Genomic DNA, 17,706 nt, shown 5'->3' with positions numbered 1-17,706 from the left:
AAGGCCTGAGAGGAGCACAGTAGACCTGTGTGCCCCCGCCACCTGCAGACCGCCACCTGCTCCCGCTCCGTGACTGTGCGACTCGGCTGGGGTCATGGGCCAGAGGGACTTCCTGGTTTCCAATTACTCGAGGGTATCTTTATCAGAAAGCTACTGTTTTCCTTTTTAAATTAAATGTGCTACCTTTATTTTTTAACAGCCGGTGATCAATTTGCGCTTTTGTGGGAGGCTTTTAAAAATATTTTTAGTTAAAGACATAAAAGTAAATGTTGTCAGAGGGGACGGGGTTAGAGGGCTGGGTGGAAAAGGTGAAGGCATTAGGAAGCACAAATTGGTAGTTACAGAATAGACAGGGAGATGCAAATTACAGTGTAGGAAATGCAGTCAATATCGTAACTACTGTGCGAGGGGCCAGGTGGGTCTCTGTATCATCGGGGCCACTCTGTAAAGTACATGGTTGTCTAAGCACTTACTGCACCTCTGAAAGTAATGCAGAATAATATCGAATGGAACTGCAATGGATAAATAAAACATATTCATATATATTTTTTAAAAACTACATGTAGACAATTTTAACAGACCCTGGGTACAATATTTATCCATTTGGGTAAGATTTTTAAAAATGAATCCCAATAGTGCAAAACTAAAACTTGAAAGTGTCCCTCGCTACACTGACAGACTCGGCTCTGACTCCAATTGCACAAGATTTGTTGCACTTGACCAGAGTCGGAATCCCTGCCCTAACCAAATGGAAAGCATTTGAGAGTCGCTATGAGACAATTTTTAATTCACTTTTGAAAAAACCCTTTGATCAAAAAATTGGAATTTCTGTATTAATCTTTTTGAACTGCATATGGAGTTCAGGGATCAAGCTTATTTTTACTATTTTTCCAGACAAAGCTTTAAGAAGGGGGTGTATTATTCACTGGTTAAGTTCTCGAGAATGCTTTCTGAAGATTCTTAAAATAATTTTTCATGAACTGAAATTTTGTTGCATTTCTGATTGGAGATAGGAAGAACAGTTAATATAGGCACATGAAAAGAAGCCGCCAGGGAAAGAAAACAGAGTAAAATCGTAGAGGTACAAAGTTGATTCACTCTCATAAGACAGGTGAGATCCCAGTGAGGTTGACTATCAATTGAGGCAACTGTCCATTCTAGTGAAAAGAGGGACTTTTTGAAGACCTGCTGTCTTCTGCTTAAGGAATCCACCTATACTCCACGTTGGATGAGATGAATGCCCTGCTCAGTATGACTTGGATTTAGAGAATTCTAGAGGGCCCTGGGGGTGTGGCTCAGTTGGTTGGGTATTATCCTGTGCATGGAAAGGTCCTGGGTTCGATCCCAGGTAGGGGTGGTGCAGGAGGCAGCCCATGTTTCTCTCTCCCTCTCCCTGTCACTCACTCTTTCTCTAAAAATCAATAAAAATATTTTTTTAAAAGAATTTTGGAGGCCACACCAGTTTAGCTTTCTCCCTGAACAATATTGAAGACTGCTTTATCTTGTTCCGTGCACAGATTGTTTTAGTTTCACAAAAGTACTTTCAACCTCCTAAGTGTAGGCATGTAAAGAAGTCCTTTCCCCTCTTAAAGACTTTTGCTGACATTTGGTTTCATTGTGTGCATTAAAGCTGTTACAACACAACCACCCAACGGAAACAAAAATGCAGTGAGGGACCTCTTATTCACAAGCATGTTTTCTTCTAATCAAAGACACCTGTTTTGTTTTTTGGGAGTTTTTTTTGAAGCTCTGACTCTAAGTGATTCAGAGTAATTTTTTTTTTCTTTTCCTTCTTCCTTCTTTTTTTTTTTTTTTTTTTTTTTTTTTTTTTTTATAGAGGGCTTTCCTTTTCTCTAAATGGTACCATCAAAATGCATTGGTCCCCTCTACCCCCAAACCAAAGAAGTAAACATCATTCATGTAGGGAGAGTACAGGTGAAGCAATTCACAGAAGCACCCAAACACTTACTGGCACAAAGTCTGCAACGTGCGCTATTTTGTTAAATTTTAACAGTGTTTTCTCAAATCTTCAAAGCTCGCCTTGATGGTTTGCTGAAGTAATTGCGCGACTCTGGAGCTGTTTCACACAGGACATCTTCTCTTCCTTTCATTCCGGCCGGCTTCTTTCCTGTCCCCATGGAGCCCGCACACACTTAGAAGCTCTCCTGCACGAGCCGCTTCTAACTTTCACAGAGCCCGTAGCACAATTTGAATACGAAAGAGATACTGAATAGAAAGCTTTAATCTCTTGTCTGTTATGCTTCTTTCTTGCCTCTTCATCTCCTCCCCTTCCAAGGGCTTCTCTGTGCGGAAAGCGAGCACTTTCCGTTGAAAGTGAAGTGTTGGCTCAGAATGCTTTTGCTGGGCTGCGAGGGCAGAGCGGCTCCTGCAAATCTCTCCAAAGTGGGGCTACTTTGTGCCGCGCTGCCTGGCTTGTGCGTCTTTGCAGGTGAAAATTAGTCAGGAGCTTGAGTAACAGGAATCATTCCTCGCAGCGGACGGGTATCAGGTGCGCCTCCACCGCCGCTGCTGCGGGGCTGCTCCTCAGATACCGCGCCCTCCGCAGCCGGAGCCTTTGAAAGGCCGTTCTGTTCCCCGGCCTCGTCAATTGCTTGCCAGGAAATGAGCCCCCTTTGTGAGATTAATTAATAGCAGGAGCGATCGCCAGAGCCGATCGCCACGCAACGCAGCTGTAATTGCTACTTTGTGGAGAGGGAAGAAAAAAGTTTAAGAAGAGGGTTTAAGGGAAGTTCTTTGAACTCGAGGTCTCAGTGCACGGGATTAAGGCAAGAAGCAAGGAGGCCTTTGAAGTTTGCTAAGAGGTTTGGAAGGGAAAAAAGTTGGGTGGCAAATGGGAGCTGGCAGCATCAAAAGCGCTCGCCCCGCACCTCACCTGCTTGGCGGCTGCGGGGACCAGCGCTGCGGGCCACTGAGGCTGCGGCCCGCGTGGGCCTCGCGGCGCAGCAGAGGGAGCGCTGTGGGCTGCGCTGAGCAGCGACCGGGACGGGCGCGCCCTTGCGAAGGAAGGCGCCGCTTCCACTCCCCCGGCCTGCCCTTTCTCACATCTTCAAAGACATTTAGAAAAGTTTCTCTGCTTATCCCTTAGCAATGATGTCTTGATAAGAAGAAGAAGGGATGAGATTATTGCAGAAATCATATTCATATCCTGTCTGGAAATCATAAGCGTAGCTCATCTGTTCTCAACAGAGGCAATAACGCCCCCAAGAGGGTGAAATTAATTTTGGGAGGTGGGAGGTGGGGGGGAAGAATCTCAGATATTATCATGGTTTAGGGCCCAGCGGTTCTCAACCTGTGGGTCGCGAACAATGAAAATACATCCTGCATATCAGATATTTACATTACGATTCATAACAGTAGCAAAATTACATTTATGAAGTAGCAACGAAAATAATTTTATGGTTGGGGGGGTCACCACAACATGAGGAATTGTATTAAAGGCTCGCGGCATTAAGAAGGTTGAGAACCACTGGTTAGGCGCTTCAAAGGGCTACAGCGCATCAACGGATATATAAGGTATTTTTGCTAATAATATTTCATGGGGAGGGGGCGATTAGAAATAAAATACTTAAAAAGACTCCTATGGGACGTCATTAAAAAAAAATCAAACCCCCCAAACATGAGAATCAGTGGTGCATGCAAATTTCTAAAAAGCTGCAAGAGGTTCATTTTTTAATGAATTGTATGTTAACCAGAAGTTAACTCAATAATTTGTATTTCATATTTTGATTTTGTGTGGATCAGGTCTTATCTTAAATATTTTTATACTTCCAAATCTCATATTAAATATTTTTATTATTTTATCAAACTTGTCAGACTGATTATCTTATCCATTCAAACTTTGTATACTTTTTTCTAAGCAAATATGGTCAGGTACTAAATTCAAATGATAAGCAATATTTAAGTAAAACAATAAAAATTATATTAACACTTATTAGCTGGTAGAATAGTTTTAGATCTCTTAATAATTTAAATTTAAGGGCTTTGTTTTAATTTTTAACTCAAAACTCAACTTCAAAGATAAATACATAAAATTTTAATGTAACCAAATATGCAAATATTTAGGAATATGCTTTAATAATGAGAACATTTTGAGTTCTTTTATTTTTAATCTATAGGACTGCTGTATTTTTCTCCTATTACAATGACAAGAAATATTTGAAAATCAAGGACCAAACCCAATCTGGGCTGAGTAAGCCCGAAACTCTTTCAGGCCTGCCCGGAAGCCAGACACCATGTTTCTGAGCACCATCGCCCTTCAGATGTTTAGACTTTGCTGACCTTGAGAAGGAGTACTGGTGTCTCTCCCTTCAGCAAAGTGAAGATACACAGCAATGTGCACTGGGGGCCACAGCTTCTTTCCCATGTCTTTGGTCTGTTGTGTTTGGACAGATAATCAGCAGAGTGACAGTCCCAGCAAAGTGTAGCAGTGACATTTCAGAGCTTCCTTTTCATTGACATCCAATACCAGTTCATGCTGCACAAGCAGGTCGGCCCAGCCTGGCCCTCAGCCCACAGTGAGCAATCAATAGCCGTGTTGACTGACCACACCGGAGCACCCAACACATCAACCCACTGACTGCAGCCTCATTACGGAACCATCTGGAGGGACCTGCCATTTTGAAAGCTTAACAGATATCTTCAATACGATGAGCGACTGGATAAAGTCGCTAGTCACTGTGAGTCCATTGCCAGAATTCCCCATCCCCATCCTTCCAAACTTGCAGGAGCACATGTCTGTTTCCAATGAAAGCCCACGTCAAATGGCTGACTTCACTCAGAAGCGACTGCTCAACTCTGTGCACTACAGAAACGGTGCACATATAGAAATACGTACGGTACAATGACAAAATCTATTCTTTACAACATCGCCTATGCTTTCGCGTACTAGCTGTCAAGAAGCTGTATATAATTACACTCATTAAGAAAAACAGACAGATTCAATTCCCTTCCTGCGGCCAATAGTTTTCTCTTTTATTATATCAAATATCTTGGCTCATGCCCCGTATGTTAAAGTTTACCACTCCTTGAGGCTTGCAACGGCAACAGTTTGTAGCTACCTGGAGGATTATAATTGTGTGCACACATCAATTATGGATTGGATTCAGCGTTTTCAGATAACTTCCCAAATCACAAAGAGAGCACGGTGGTCTCCAGGCACTTCCAGGCCCTTCTGATTACAGGTGTAGTACAACCGCCTCGTTAGTCCTGGGTGATGAGGGCTTCCTCCCCCTGCCGACTCTCCGAGGGGCACTGACCACTGCTTTTCACTAACAATTCCTTCCCAATCCCCAGAGATGCCTTAATGAGCCCCTTGGACATGGCCAAAGGCAATCTTGTTCTCTGGGCCAGTGAGGTGAAAAGCCAAAGCTTTACCTACCAGGCAAGCAATAATTAATAAGGTGTCTCTGATTCATCTCAGTTCATTAACAAAGTTACAGGTTTGATGGCCTCAAGGAGCACAGTGTTAGGCTGTCACTTCATTTACAAGCATTGAATGAAACATGCGTGCCAAGGTACGTTAAAAAAATTAACTTACAACAAAAATAAATGGATGTGGAATACTAATTGGGAGGGAGAAACTGACAGATACTGCAAAAGATTGATTTTAGGGAAAGCTGAGAAATCTGTTTTCTGTTTATTTTAAGGACAGGAAATGAATACTGATTAGAAATGTATAGGCAGATGCGTGTGCAGCATTTGGTAATGCTTTTGCTGGATATTTGATTTGTCTGTTTTACTCAGATTTTAGATTGGATGCCAGCTATCGGAGTTAGTTTTTGGTCTAATAGTTAATTGGACTTTCTTGGATACAATGCTCCTCACTTACAGGCCTTTGCCTTGCCTCCCCGTGGAAAAGCAATTCAAGCCCAAAAGTCACTTTTCCGCAGCGAGAAATGCCTACTTTATATGAGCAAACGGGGCCTAGGTGAGGTGGTCACATTTATTTTGGCCTATTTTTTCCCCTCAGAAACTGCTGTCAACTTAAGAAATATTACCCATTTGGTAATATTTATAACATTTCCCTGTAATCTGGGATAAAAGCAGAAACAAAACAAAGCCGTATTCCTAAATAGGAAATATTCGTTTAGCATGAATGTATTGGAAGAAGCGATCAGAGAAAGGGAGGTGGGGCCACTCTGGGGCACATGCTGGCCCGTACCACTGCCCTCCCTGCAGGTTGCGGCAGGTGCCGCTCATTTGCATTTGTTGTGCTACGGTCTTGCTGGGGGCCTGTCCGAACAGTGAAGGTGACTGTGGAAGGCAGCTAGGAGCTTGCACAAAGGCCATGGCGAGTCCGAAGCTTTCCTCGCTGCTCCGCTGGGCCCGCTGGCCGAGAGCCTCTGTGAGGAGATCTAGATGGCGCACACTGCACTCCTGGAACTGCTGGAGTGGATAGGGGCTGGACTCAAAGGATCCCAACCCTTCCTGGAGTTTGGGAAACGCTGCAGTGAGCTTGCAGTGACATCTAAAGGCGGACTCTCTGACTTGTGCTGCACTTCTTAACAGTTTGCTCCTTCCTGCAAACGCTCTAAGCATCTCTTCTGATAAATTTCTCTTAAAATCTGCACAAGGCAATTTCACCTCAATTCTTTGCTTTGCTCAGTGTACTATCTTTGGGGTGGGGATTTTCTTGCCATCTGGTAGGCCCCTCCTGTGTTCCATATCCCATCACTAAGACACTGCTGCAGGGCCTTCTCTGCACATTAGAGCCGGAACAATTCTTCGGCCACACGTCTTGAGGTCAAACCAGGCTTAAGCACGTAAGCTACACCTCAAGTAAGAGCACCCTCTGCCATCATGCTAAGATCCAGCCTAAGGCACTCGCCTCTGCGTAGTCTTCCTCTTCTAGGTCCCCGGGCCTAACAGGATGGTCATTGGCTGTATGCGCGTCCCCTGGAGGGCAGACACTGCCCAGCCACATGCTGCTCTTGTGACCTGGGTATGGCTCCCTTACCAATCTGGACAAGGAAATGTGCGTTTTTACTAGTAATGGTGGATGCTCACAGGTGAAGTCTGTGCTTTCCTTTGGCTTTAAATAAAATGGCCTTTGTTGCTGGTGTTTGCTTTAGCCGATCAGGTAGCCTTATGTCCTCCCCTCCAGCATTAACCGCAGAGATTTCACCTTTACCGTCCGTCATGCAAGGGGCTGCCTTCACGCCACCACCTTCCAAGCCTCCTGCTGTGGACAATTCAGCAACCTCCTCTGTCATTTCGAAGGTGACCCTGAGTCAGTGAATGTAACACGCTGCACGCTTCGGCTCCCCGCTCCGGTTCTCACACAGTCTGTGTCTCACTGTGGCTGTGGACAAGGAGAAGTCAAGGCGCCAGGCAACAGGTGTGTGCACGCAGGTGAGGCCGGCCATGTAAGAGCCTCAGGGTGTTTCCTTAGCCCCACTGCAGGGGTGGAGTTTTCCTTTTCCTTCCTTTCCTTTCTAATGGCCTTGATAACAGACTCATGAGGGTGAGTGGAATGGTTGGAAGGTAATAACTGGATGGTAAAGGTCCTTGCCGTCATCTGCCACCGTGCCCCTGGCAGTGATCCTGGCTTTGGGACTAAATGTCCTAAGGATGTATTCCTGTGGCAAACACATGTGCTCTTGTGCACTCACAGCCTTTTACCAGCCTTTGAACTGCATGCTTTGTGTGTAAATGTTGCTGCTGACCAAGTAAATCTCTTTGGATGAAGTGACAGCATCTTTTCAGCACCCGTAGCTGGTGACGGCTGGCGGGGAGACCATGAAAGACTGCACAGTGATCCTTACCAGCCCTCGTCCAGCCCAGTGCCAGCCACCAGCTGAGCACTTCCCAGTGCGCCTTCAGGCACCGGCCAGCCACAGGGGCTCACCGCCAGTGCCGAAAGGGCCAATGGGTATTTGTAGAAAGAAGGTATCTGTGCTTCTGGCCTGTCCACGCCTTTAATTAGGTACATGTTTATTGGATGTGCACATGGAAGCTTTTCATTAATTCTGGTGTGACCCTTTATTAATACTGCGTGAACCATATTTTGGCATCTGAAACGCAGTGGAAACGCAGCTCTGAAAGCAATAGTTGCCGATAACCTTTGAAAGAACAGCTCAGAGGGCCAGATGCGTGCAGTTCCTTCCTTTGGTGACGTTTCCTTGTGAACATCTAACTTGTAATACATTCTGTTGTTTTGGATGAAAATTAAAAGGTGTCCTTTTGGGGGAAGGAGTGCCTTCTGGCCGGTGGCCATCATTAGAGTAAGTAACGAGGAAGGGGAACATCCCACAGTGAGAAACGATACTTGGAATTAATGTGGCACTAGCAGTAGGATGGCCCTCAGGTGGAATTATTTAGTTTCAAATAGCTACCTAACCAAAGGCTCTGTCTATATTTGCTGAAAAAGCAAAATTAAATCATACTTTCAAGGGAACAAAAGATATTAACCATTTGAGAGCAACCTGTATGTTAGGTTTTCTTCATAATGTTAGATCCCTAACATACATAATCATCTTTCTAGATATTAAATATTTACTCACATATGAAACAAAAATAACCTGCAAATTAATATACCTCTTCTGAAGATCCACATTGACATAGCGCCTGTTTTATTTGTTACCACTTTTATCTACGATTGCCTTAATCATGTGAAAAATGAAGAGAAATTTGAGAGACTATTTTCATTTGTGTCTACCTGCCGATACTCCTTGAGATTGGGAGCTGCAGGAGGGGGAGACCGTTTAGTTGTGTCCTGTGTGCATGCGCGGCCCTGACAGGCTTACACTCAGTTGGAGGGACGAGTGTGGTCAGCCGGGCCCCTAGCAGCCACGGAGACAAGCCTTTGGAGCTGGAGCCTGAATACAGCAGAGGCCACAGCTAACATCCTGGCAACTTCCAAAAATAAAGAGAAAAAACATGTGCATGCATGTAGACGTGTGTGAGGGTGTGTGACTGTATGTGTGCATTCATGTAGACGTGTGTGAGGGTGTGTGACTGTATGTGTGCATGCATGTAGACGTGTGTGAGGGTGTGTGACTGTATGTGTGCATGCATGTAGACGTGTGTGAGGGTGTGTGACTGTATGTGTGCATGCATGTAGACGTGTGTGAGGGTGTGTGACTGCATGTGTGCATGCATGTAGACGTGTGTGAGGGTGTGTGACTGTATGTGTGCATAATTTTCCTTTTGCGTTTTCAGTGTTTCTTAAATTGACAGAATTTTACTATTAGATGAATGTGACATTATGAGAATATTTTAAGATATTTGAGAACTATATTTTATACTATGATTCAGTTTTACACAAACTGTGGCACTTGAAAATTTACTAAGTTAAAAATGAGAAAATTAATATACAAATAAAAGAAAACAGTAATCTTATTTATCTTATATTTTGGATTTCTTAACAATGTATTAGCAGCAAAACTAATTCTGTGCCTTTTAATGAAAGAGAATTACACACTTTAGAGTTTTAACATCTTCATTTCCATGTTTGTCATTATAGCATTCCATGTGTCCTTACATCTGTACCCCTGAGTGGAGGGAGGGGGTGCTGCAGCATGCGGGGAGAGGGTTGGAGATTTTTACAATTACTAATGTTATTGCTAATCTCCCAAAATAGACCATTTGCAAACATCAAATGATGCATTTTCCTGGAATATGAGAACAATTGCTAAACTCAATACTCCTAGTGTACTACAAAGATGCTATATAAGCGATTGAAATAATAAAAAATGCTCCTATAATCAATTAAAGGCAAGCAATCTGCTAATAGTAAAATGGAAATCTGTGGAATCTGAGTTGTTGCATTGCTGTTTAAAGCCAAAATGCACATGGGCTTTCAAATATTCAAGTACTTCCACCGTGTGTGTGTGTGTGTGTGTGTGTGCGCGCGCGCGCGCGCGCGTGCCTGATGAATTATTAATACAGGACTTGTGCTGGGCTCACCAGCTACTCCTGAATCCCTATTAGTAAGTCACAATTTGATGTGTCATAATGAAGGGTGAAGGAGTGTCTAATAAGGCTATAATCTATCTATTGGTGAGCACATATTGATATCTGTTTCCTGACCGTTCTTGCATTGGGTAAATTATTTAAAATGGGCTTTGTGTTCTTATGTAAGAAGTTGCTTGTTTTTTGTTTTAGTTGTTGTTAGGGGGATGCATGCATGTCTGCATGTGTATGTTTTCATGGGCTATTTGTGTGCCATAATTCTTCTGGTGCTTCTTTATACCACATATTCAAATTCGAATATACACATACATATATGTACCACATACCTGTATGTGTGGTGTCTGTTTACATTTTCGGTCATGTAGTCATTAAGCACACAACGTAGTCTTAAAGGATGTCAAAACTGACAGCCTGGCATGATGGATGATGCTGTGCTAGGCTGATTCTTACCAGGTGTGGTGTGATGGGAATTCCAATGCTGTTCAGAGCTCTTATTTGTGTTAGTAAAGTTTTACTTTCTGTCATTTTGGGGGGAGGCAGGGACTTCTGAACTTATAATCTTCAGCCGTTTTATAAAATGTTTTGAATATGTTAAGGAAAAATTTATGGAGGTTTCTTCCAAAATGCATATTTGAGGCATTATCCATTTTTATATCATTCATTCTCCAATACACATCCAAGTGATCAACTTATCAGGATAAATATTTTCCAAGATGTACAATTACTGATCCTGCTCTCATTATTCTTCTGGGTATTCAAATGTCCCCACCACCCCCTTACCTGGGCAGAAGTTACCACTGCCTGTCTGTGTCTATGAAAATACCAAGCCGAATTTTTAATGAAAGTTTTATTTAAATATTGTGAGCCAGCCATATGTTTGAAATGATGAGTGCAACATTCTCTGGCCTCCATGCAGACAATGCCTGATATCTAAACTCAGCCTCATATGTCAGGTTGGCCCCTACAGGCAATCCGTGCAGAGTGGAGAACGCATGACTGCTTTGAGTTTGTTCCTCCCAAGCTCATGAGGCTGCCACTCGGCACCTGAGGCGTCCCTGAGCTGGAACAACTATGCTGCTACCACAATGAAGTTCGATTGTTTCCCATAATCGAATTCAATATCTTTTGATAAAAAAGAGCAGTCTTTCCCTTTTGAGCATTTCAAGTAGGAATGACAGTGCTAAGCAGGTGAATTTGTGCTCTGCATCATTCCACAAAACTGGACACCCTGCCGGGCGCCCATCATTGGAGATGGGCTGGAAAGCAGGGACCGCAGCCAGCCCCGGGCTGAGCCAGCCCCTATGGGGAAAATCGCACTGCAGCTCAAAGAACGTCACTAACCTCCAGCCTGTGCGGGGCGACTTCCGGCGGTACCTGGAGCTGAAATAGGGCCACTGTGGTGAGCTTTCAGAGAAGCAGCAATACATTCGGCCGGTGGACAGTGTGGCACTGAAGGGAGGCCATGGCAGCGCCTCCATGGTCCAAAAGTGCAAGCTGTGTGCAAGGGAACACTCCGTTGAGATTCTGAGCAGCACCATCAAATCATACAATGTTGAAGACAATGAGAAGTTCAGGACAATAGTAGCGTTTGAGTGGCGGGGCCTTGAACCAGTTGATTTCCAGCCTCAGGCTGGGTTTGCTGCTAAGGGTATAGAATCGAAGACAATCTTCAGTGACATTAATCTGCAGGAGAAGGACTGGACTGACTATGAGGGAAAGGCCCAGGAGTCTGGGGGAATTTATGCAGAACCCTCTTCCTGCACACTTGCCTCTAAGAACTGAGAAGGGACAACCCAGCAGCAGAGCCCACTGAGGCTGTTCCCTCATCCCTTGTCTCCTGGCAGCTGTCCAAGCCCTCACAGTCTGCATGCGGGGCTGTCACAGTTTCCCAAGCCCCACCAATAAAGCCCCTGTGTGTGCTGTACTCATGCACTGAGGTAGAGGCAGGTAGCAGCCACTCCCCCCACAAATAAGAATCCATATTAGAGATCTTTTACTGTTTCCTGATACCTTTTCCACGATATAGAATCTTACACCTGATCGCTTTGCAAACTATGCAGGAGCACACAGCTTCTAAGGGCCCTTTAGCTCATGAGGAGTGGGCACATCAACCCAGAACACCAAAGGTGCCAAGGCCAATGGTATGAGATGCAGCCGAGCCTATAGAATGATACCATGAGCCAATAATCCTGAGCCAAAACACTGCATCGATTAGCTTGGCTCTAAGAAAATGCAGGCATCTCTGTTAGCTGGTGTAACTTCATATTCTAAGGATAAAAGGGACGGCAGAGGTCAGCAATCCAGTCCTGGCAAGATTCTGCTCTCAAATTCAGGCCAGGTGGTCATTAGGTCTCGGCTCACCTGCTGTGATGGGGCTATCTCCTCCCACACTGGAGTCAGTATGAAAGTTCTTCTATTCAGTCAGCATCTATGCCCGGGGAAGCTCCTGGTCCTGGGTCCCCCCCACCCAGGGGGCCCGGTGGAGGTGTGAAGAGCCCCTACCCAGTGGACAGAGCTGTTTAATGCCGTTAGGTCCACGAGACATGCTCATGCCTTCCCACCAGTGAACCCATTTGGAAAACTTGTTACAAGAGAACTTACTTATCCAGTGTTCTACTGGAGCGAGAAATTCTTTGGAAGTAAAATTAATATCCTTATTTTCTGAATGGCCCAGTGGGAATGGGTGTGCCCACTCCCAAGCTGGTGGAGGGCACTAGGAAGGGGGATCTGATCCTCCAATGGAAGGTGAAGGTGGCCGTATCCAAGAGGCGAAGAGGTGCCTACCTTGTCCCCTCTCCAGGCTGGCAGCTACTTCTTGTTTCCCTCTGGGCCTCTTTTTTGTACCTGACAACAGCATTTCTTCAGCCCTCACTCAGCCAGCAGGCCTTCCAGCCCGCTATCCACTGGGTCCAGTCCACTGCCCAGCCTGAAAGCAAACAAGTGGAAGTAACGGGCTGGGTAAGCAACCTTTCTAGTTTTCAGTCTCTACTGGTACACCAGTCAGTGTGTTAAGCTCATAAAGACTGTTAACGAAAAACAAAAACAAACAAACAAAAAAACACATTGAAACCTGTAAAGAATGTTTGTGAGTTTATTTGAGCCAAACTGTCGACATATGCCGGGAAGCAGAACCTCAATGAATTGAGATAATGCTCCGGAGAATGGCGGGGTTACATTTGTATTGATACGTTGCAATCAAAGGAGGGACATAGGTGGGTTACATGAAATTCATTGATGATGGATTAAGGAGGAGGGATAAAGCAAAGCAGGGGAAACCCCTGGGATTGGATAAAAAGTAAAATGATACTTAGGTGGGTGCAGGAACAATTAACATTATGATGAAGGAATTTGTGGTATCTGTCCTGGGGCCCAGCACATTTGGTTGTGTCCCAGGGGCTCCAGAAAAAGGGAAGTTACAAGTTACCCAGACATTTCAAGGGTATGTTATCATAGATGCAAAAAGACAGATAGGCTCAGTTAAGGTAAAGGTTGACCTTGTCGGTGAAGATACCGGCCTAGGATGTAACTACCCACCATAACTGCTTTTAAAGTTTAATTTCAGACCATCCTTTGTGGTGACTTAGGTCTCTGAGTTTGCAAGACCGCCAAGCAGGCCTCCCCTGAGCTTGTCAGGTCAGCATGTGGCCCCTTTCAAAGACAAACACTAAAAGGATCAATAGCTTTTGTTTATACTTTAAATTGCCTTCTCATCATTCAGGAGGTAAAAGAATCCAAAAAATCATTAATTAAAAGGGAAAAATAAAGTAGATTATGTCAGTAGATGCAATTAAAATTTTATTTCTGCTTCAAAAAACAAACAAATCATTAAAAAAACCCACAAAACAAAACAAAAAAACTGGACACCCTGCCTCAAGATGTTGTCAAATAGAATTTGTCATCATCAGCAGAGGGAAACTGGCAACTGAAGTCATCAGTGGGTCTGAGGGTCCCAACTTCACAAATATTTTTCTTCTTCTGCCCAGATAACACTGATTCAACTTGGCCTTTGAGGATAATTGGTCTCAGAAGGTTTCCCCATGATCTGCAATAAAGTTCCTCACCAAATCTCCATAGAAAATAATAACATAAAACAACTAATCAAGTGTCTACAATCTTTGCCACTTAGATCTGTCTTCAAAAATTCAGATGAACATATAAATAAAAGAGGAGGCAACTCATTCCAACTAAAATAAATTGGAGCAGGTCATAAAGGTTGACTGTGGAGATTCAACCATATTTATTCAACAGGTAAATAACTATTTTATGAGCATTATTCGATCCCGATGGTCAGGTGTGGAAGAGATTTTCAGCAACTGCAGTTGGACAGTGCTCATTAACCCAGACCTCATAGCATTGCTTCCTAAATTCTTTCCACTGCATACTGCCTACTCAGTGGACTTGTTATGAGCAAAAAGAATCACCTGGCCACTATCTGGATTTCTCATTACATGTTTTCTTTATCATTTATCTTGACTTCTACCTAATTATTCATTTTTTCAAACCTGTTACCTAATACATAACCACCATCTACCACAACCATGCCCTATCTTTAATCCCATAGCTCTATGTACCATTTCCTATACCAGGCATTATACATATAATAAAGTATTTATATTTACCTAAATATAAATATATATTTATATATTTTTCATATGTTTTTCTCAGAGAGAGAGAGAGATACTTCATACTGTCACCAAAGAATAAAATTAGAGAAAATCTATGATAAATTGCTCAAATGGGATACATTTTGAAGTGAAGAACTGCTACTAATAATTGCTACTAATAAGTATGCTAGGACATCAGGTACACACTGGGACCACCCAACACACCAATACATATTTCACCCTCACTATAGATTTCATCCCACAAATGTCCAATGAAAACCTAGTGTGCTGAATTTGTGGTGTAAAGGTTTGGGGTTGAGTCATAAATGATAGGTATCTACCTGAGCCTGCTAGAAATTCACATTCCAGTGTGCCAAGAAAGCTTTTCTTGTGGGAGGAAATCCTCTATAAACCACCTGAGGGAGGATGCTAGCCATCACATGGTCCTGGCTGCCATATACCTCAGGGACCCTGTGCTGGAGAAGCTGTACCTACTGCAGGAACCAGGCCCTTGGGAAGCTGTGGGTACTGCAGGAGCCTGCTGATACCAGGTAAGTGCTCTGGAACTAGGAATCAGAAATTTTTCCTCCTGTAACACCTTTGTAGTATCTTCTACTGATAAACTTAATATTATGCTAATTGATAAAGGAACAAATATTTTAAAACCTCAGAGCCATTTTTTATAAAGTAGGCAACTAAGGGCAAATTTAGAGGTGAGAGCCATACATTGGAAACTTGCCCACACACTTAAAGCACATCACCTACAGGCCCATTCCCCAAAGGCATTGTTACCTAGACAGCTGTCAGTCAGAGCGTGGGCCTGGCTGGCCACTTTGGAAGACTGGGCTGCTTGGGGATTGTGCAGAGAACCTGGACGCTGGGTAGAGGATGCGAGTACCAGGACCCAGGGGTGCCCCATGGGATCCAACCAGCCCCCCTGGATGTACAGTCACTGTGTCCAGCATCGAGAGGCAACCTGAAGGCTGCAGCATCACCACACTTCCTGACAGGGTCCTGATACCCAGTCAGAGAGAGCTGGGGAGTCTCCTCCACTGGCCAAGATGGCGCTCATGGAGGTTATTACACCAAGCGCACCAAAAACTAGCAAGATGAGTGGATAGAGCTCCAGCAAGCCAAAAGCTAGAAAGACAGTGCCCCAACATGCCAAAAACTAGACATATGAATGGATAGGGCAAGAGAGCCCAAAAGCTGGAGAGATGAATGATAGGACCCAGCACGCCAAAAGCTAGAAAGATAATTGGGTAGGAAAAAAGCCCTCCCCTCTATATCCCCATGAGAACCCCAGGCTCGAGCAGGAAGATGAGATGGTGTTTGAGATGGGAGTCAGTCCACCATTCCCCCAGGTCCTGTCACCTGAATAAACTTCTTTCCTTTTGCACCAGCACCTGTCTTATGAGTTTGGCTTTCTTTGGGACATTGAGCCAAACCTGTGTTTTTGGTTACAGCATCTCCTTTGAGTGTTTGAGGTTTAGGTTCTTTGTGGTTACTTGTGATGATATGCTAATACTTGTCATTCTCAATATATCGTGTTTAATCTTACTATGAAAAATAAGAAATGTGGCCAATTTTATCATTTTCTTCTCATTCCAATGTTTCTTAGTTATGAGTGTAGTGACCTAAAAAACTTTAAACAATATACTTAAACCTTCTTTCTGAGCATCATATTGGAAAGCATTTTATAATTCCTCTCTATACATTATACTTCCTTTCACTCTGCCCTGCTCACTAGTATACCCACCTCTTCTCAGACTCTATGCTACTTTTCCATTCCTATTATTGCAAACTGAATTTCATTGTTATTATCATAATTAAGTTATCTGTACTTTGTCTGGTAATTGGTCCTGAAAACTGAAACCCAATAAAGTGCATTTTCAATGTTATGATTATACTAGGGGCCTGGTGCATGAAATTCGTGCACAGGGGATGGGTCCCTCAGCCTGACCTGCACCCTCTCCAATCTGGGAGCCCTCAGGGGAGCTCTCTCCAATCTGGAAGTTTCTGTCTGTCTTTGCAATCATATGAGCGAATTGTCTGAGACCCCAACCAGGTTTGGTTTGGTGCTCACAGAATAATAGAGGTCTTTTTTTTTTCTTTGCTCCATTGGTGGAGATTTCCTAGAAGTTTCAGGATATCTTCCTTTTAATTTTTCCTCGACACTCTGACTATGTATCTCACCTTTGCTTTCCCTCCATCCCCCACCTGCAACAGTAAATTGCTCCAGGCTCACTTTGCTCTAGTGCAGTGATTCTCAACCTGTGGGTCACGACCCCTTTGGGGATTGAACGACCCTTTCACAAGGGTTGCCTAAGACCATTGGAAAACACATATATAATTACATATTGTTTCTGTGATTAATCACTATGCTTTAATTATATTCAATTTGTAACAATGAAAATACATCCTGCATATCAGATATTTACATTATGATTCATAACAGTAGCAAAATTACAGTAATGAAGTAGCAACGAAAATAATTTTATGGTTGGGGGTCACCACAACATGAGGAACTGTATTAAAGGGTCGTGGCATTAGGAAGGTTGAGAACCACTGCTCTAGTGTCTAGGAGATCCTGCAATGTGTCTGCCACAAGAACTATGATTCCCAGCATTTCTGGTGCTCCCCACACTCTGGGCTTCCACTACTGGTTCAGGGGCTGCCACCAGAACTACAATTCCCAGAATTCCTGGTGCTCCCCTTGCTTTTGGTTTCTGCTTCTGGTCCAGAGGCTGCAGAAACCAAAAGGACTGGGAACTTCAGCCGCCCCCAGGCTGGGCTGACAGGACCGGACACTCCGGTGGCGTCCCCGGGACCCCGGGACCCCGGCCACTCTGCACTGGCATGCTCAAGCTGGCCACAGGCTCGGAGCAGGCAGGGTCCTGGGGATGTCGGCCACGTTGCCCTGGCTACTCAGTGGGCGGGCGGGTGTCTCACCCTGCCCCTGGCTGATCAGTGCTTGAGCATATAGGCCTGCCATCTTTGTCAGGTTAATTTGCATACTCATTCCTGATTGGCTGTGGGTGATACGGAGGGAGGGTCAATTTACATATTTGTCTATTATTAGTATAGATGTGTTACTTATTGTTTATGGAAGATTATTGTTACATGATTTTAAATGTAAGAGAAAATATGTAAACATTAAATGAGAAAT

At 44.0% G+C, this 17,706-nt stretch overlaps 1 pseudogene; it reads left to right on the top strand.

The window, feature by feature from the left end:
* Positions 1 to 11,234: 11,234 nt before the first annotated feature.
* Positions 11,235 to 11,715, top strand: LOC139019323 (CXXC motif containing zinc binding protein pseudogene; annotated as a pseudogene).
* Positions 11,716 to 17,706: the final 5,991 nt, after the last annotated feature.

Source organism: Myotis yumanensis, unplaced genomic scaffold, assembly GCF_028538775.1.
Source record: "Myotis yumanensis isolate MYYU_CA2020_CCGP unplaced genomic scaffold, mMyoYum1.0.hap1 SCAF_11, whole genome shotgun sequence".
NCBI lineage: Eukaryota > Metazoa > Chordata > Mammalia > Chiroptera > Vespertilionidae > Myotis > Myotis yumanensis.
Note: the sequence above shows the minus strand (reverse complement) of the source record. Positions and strands in the feature narration are given on the sequence as shown.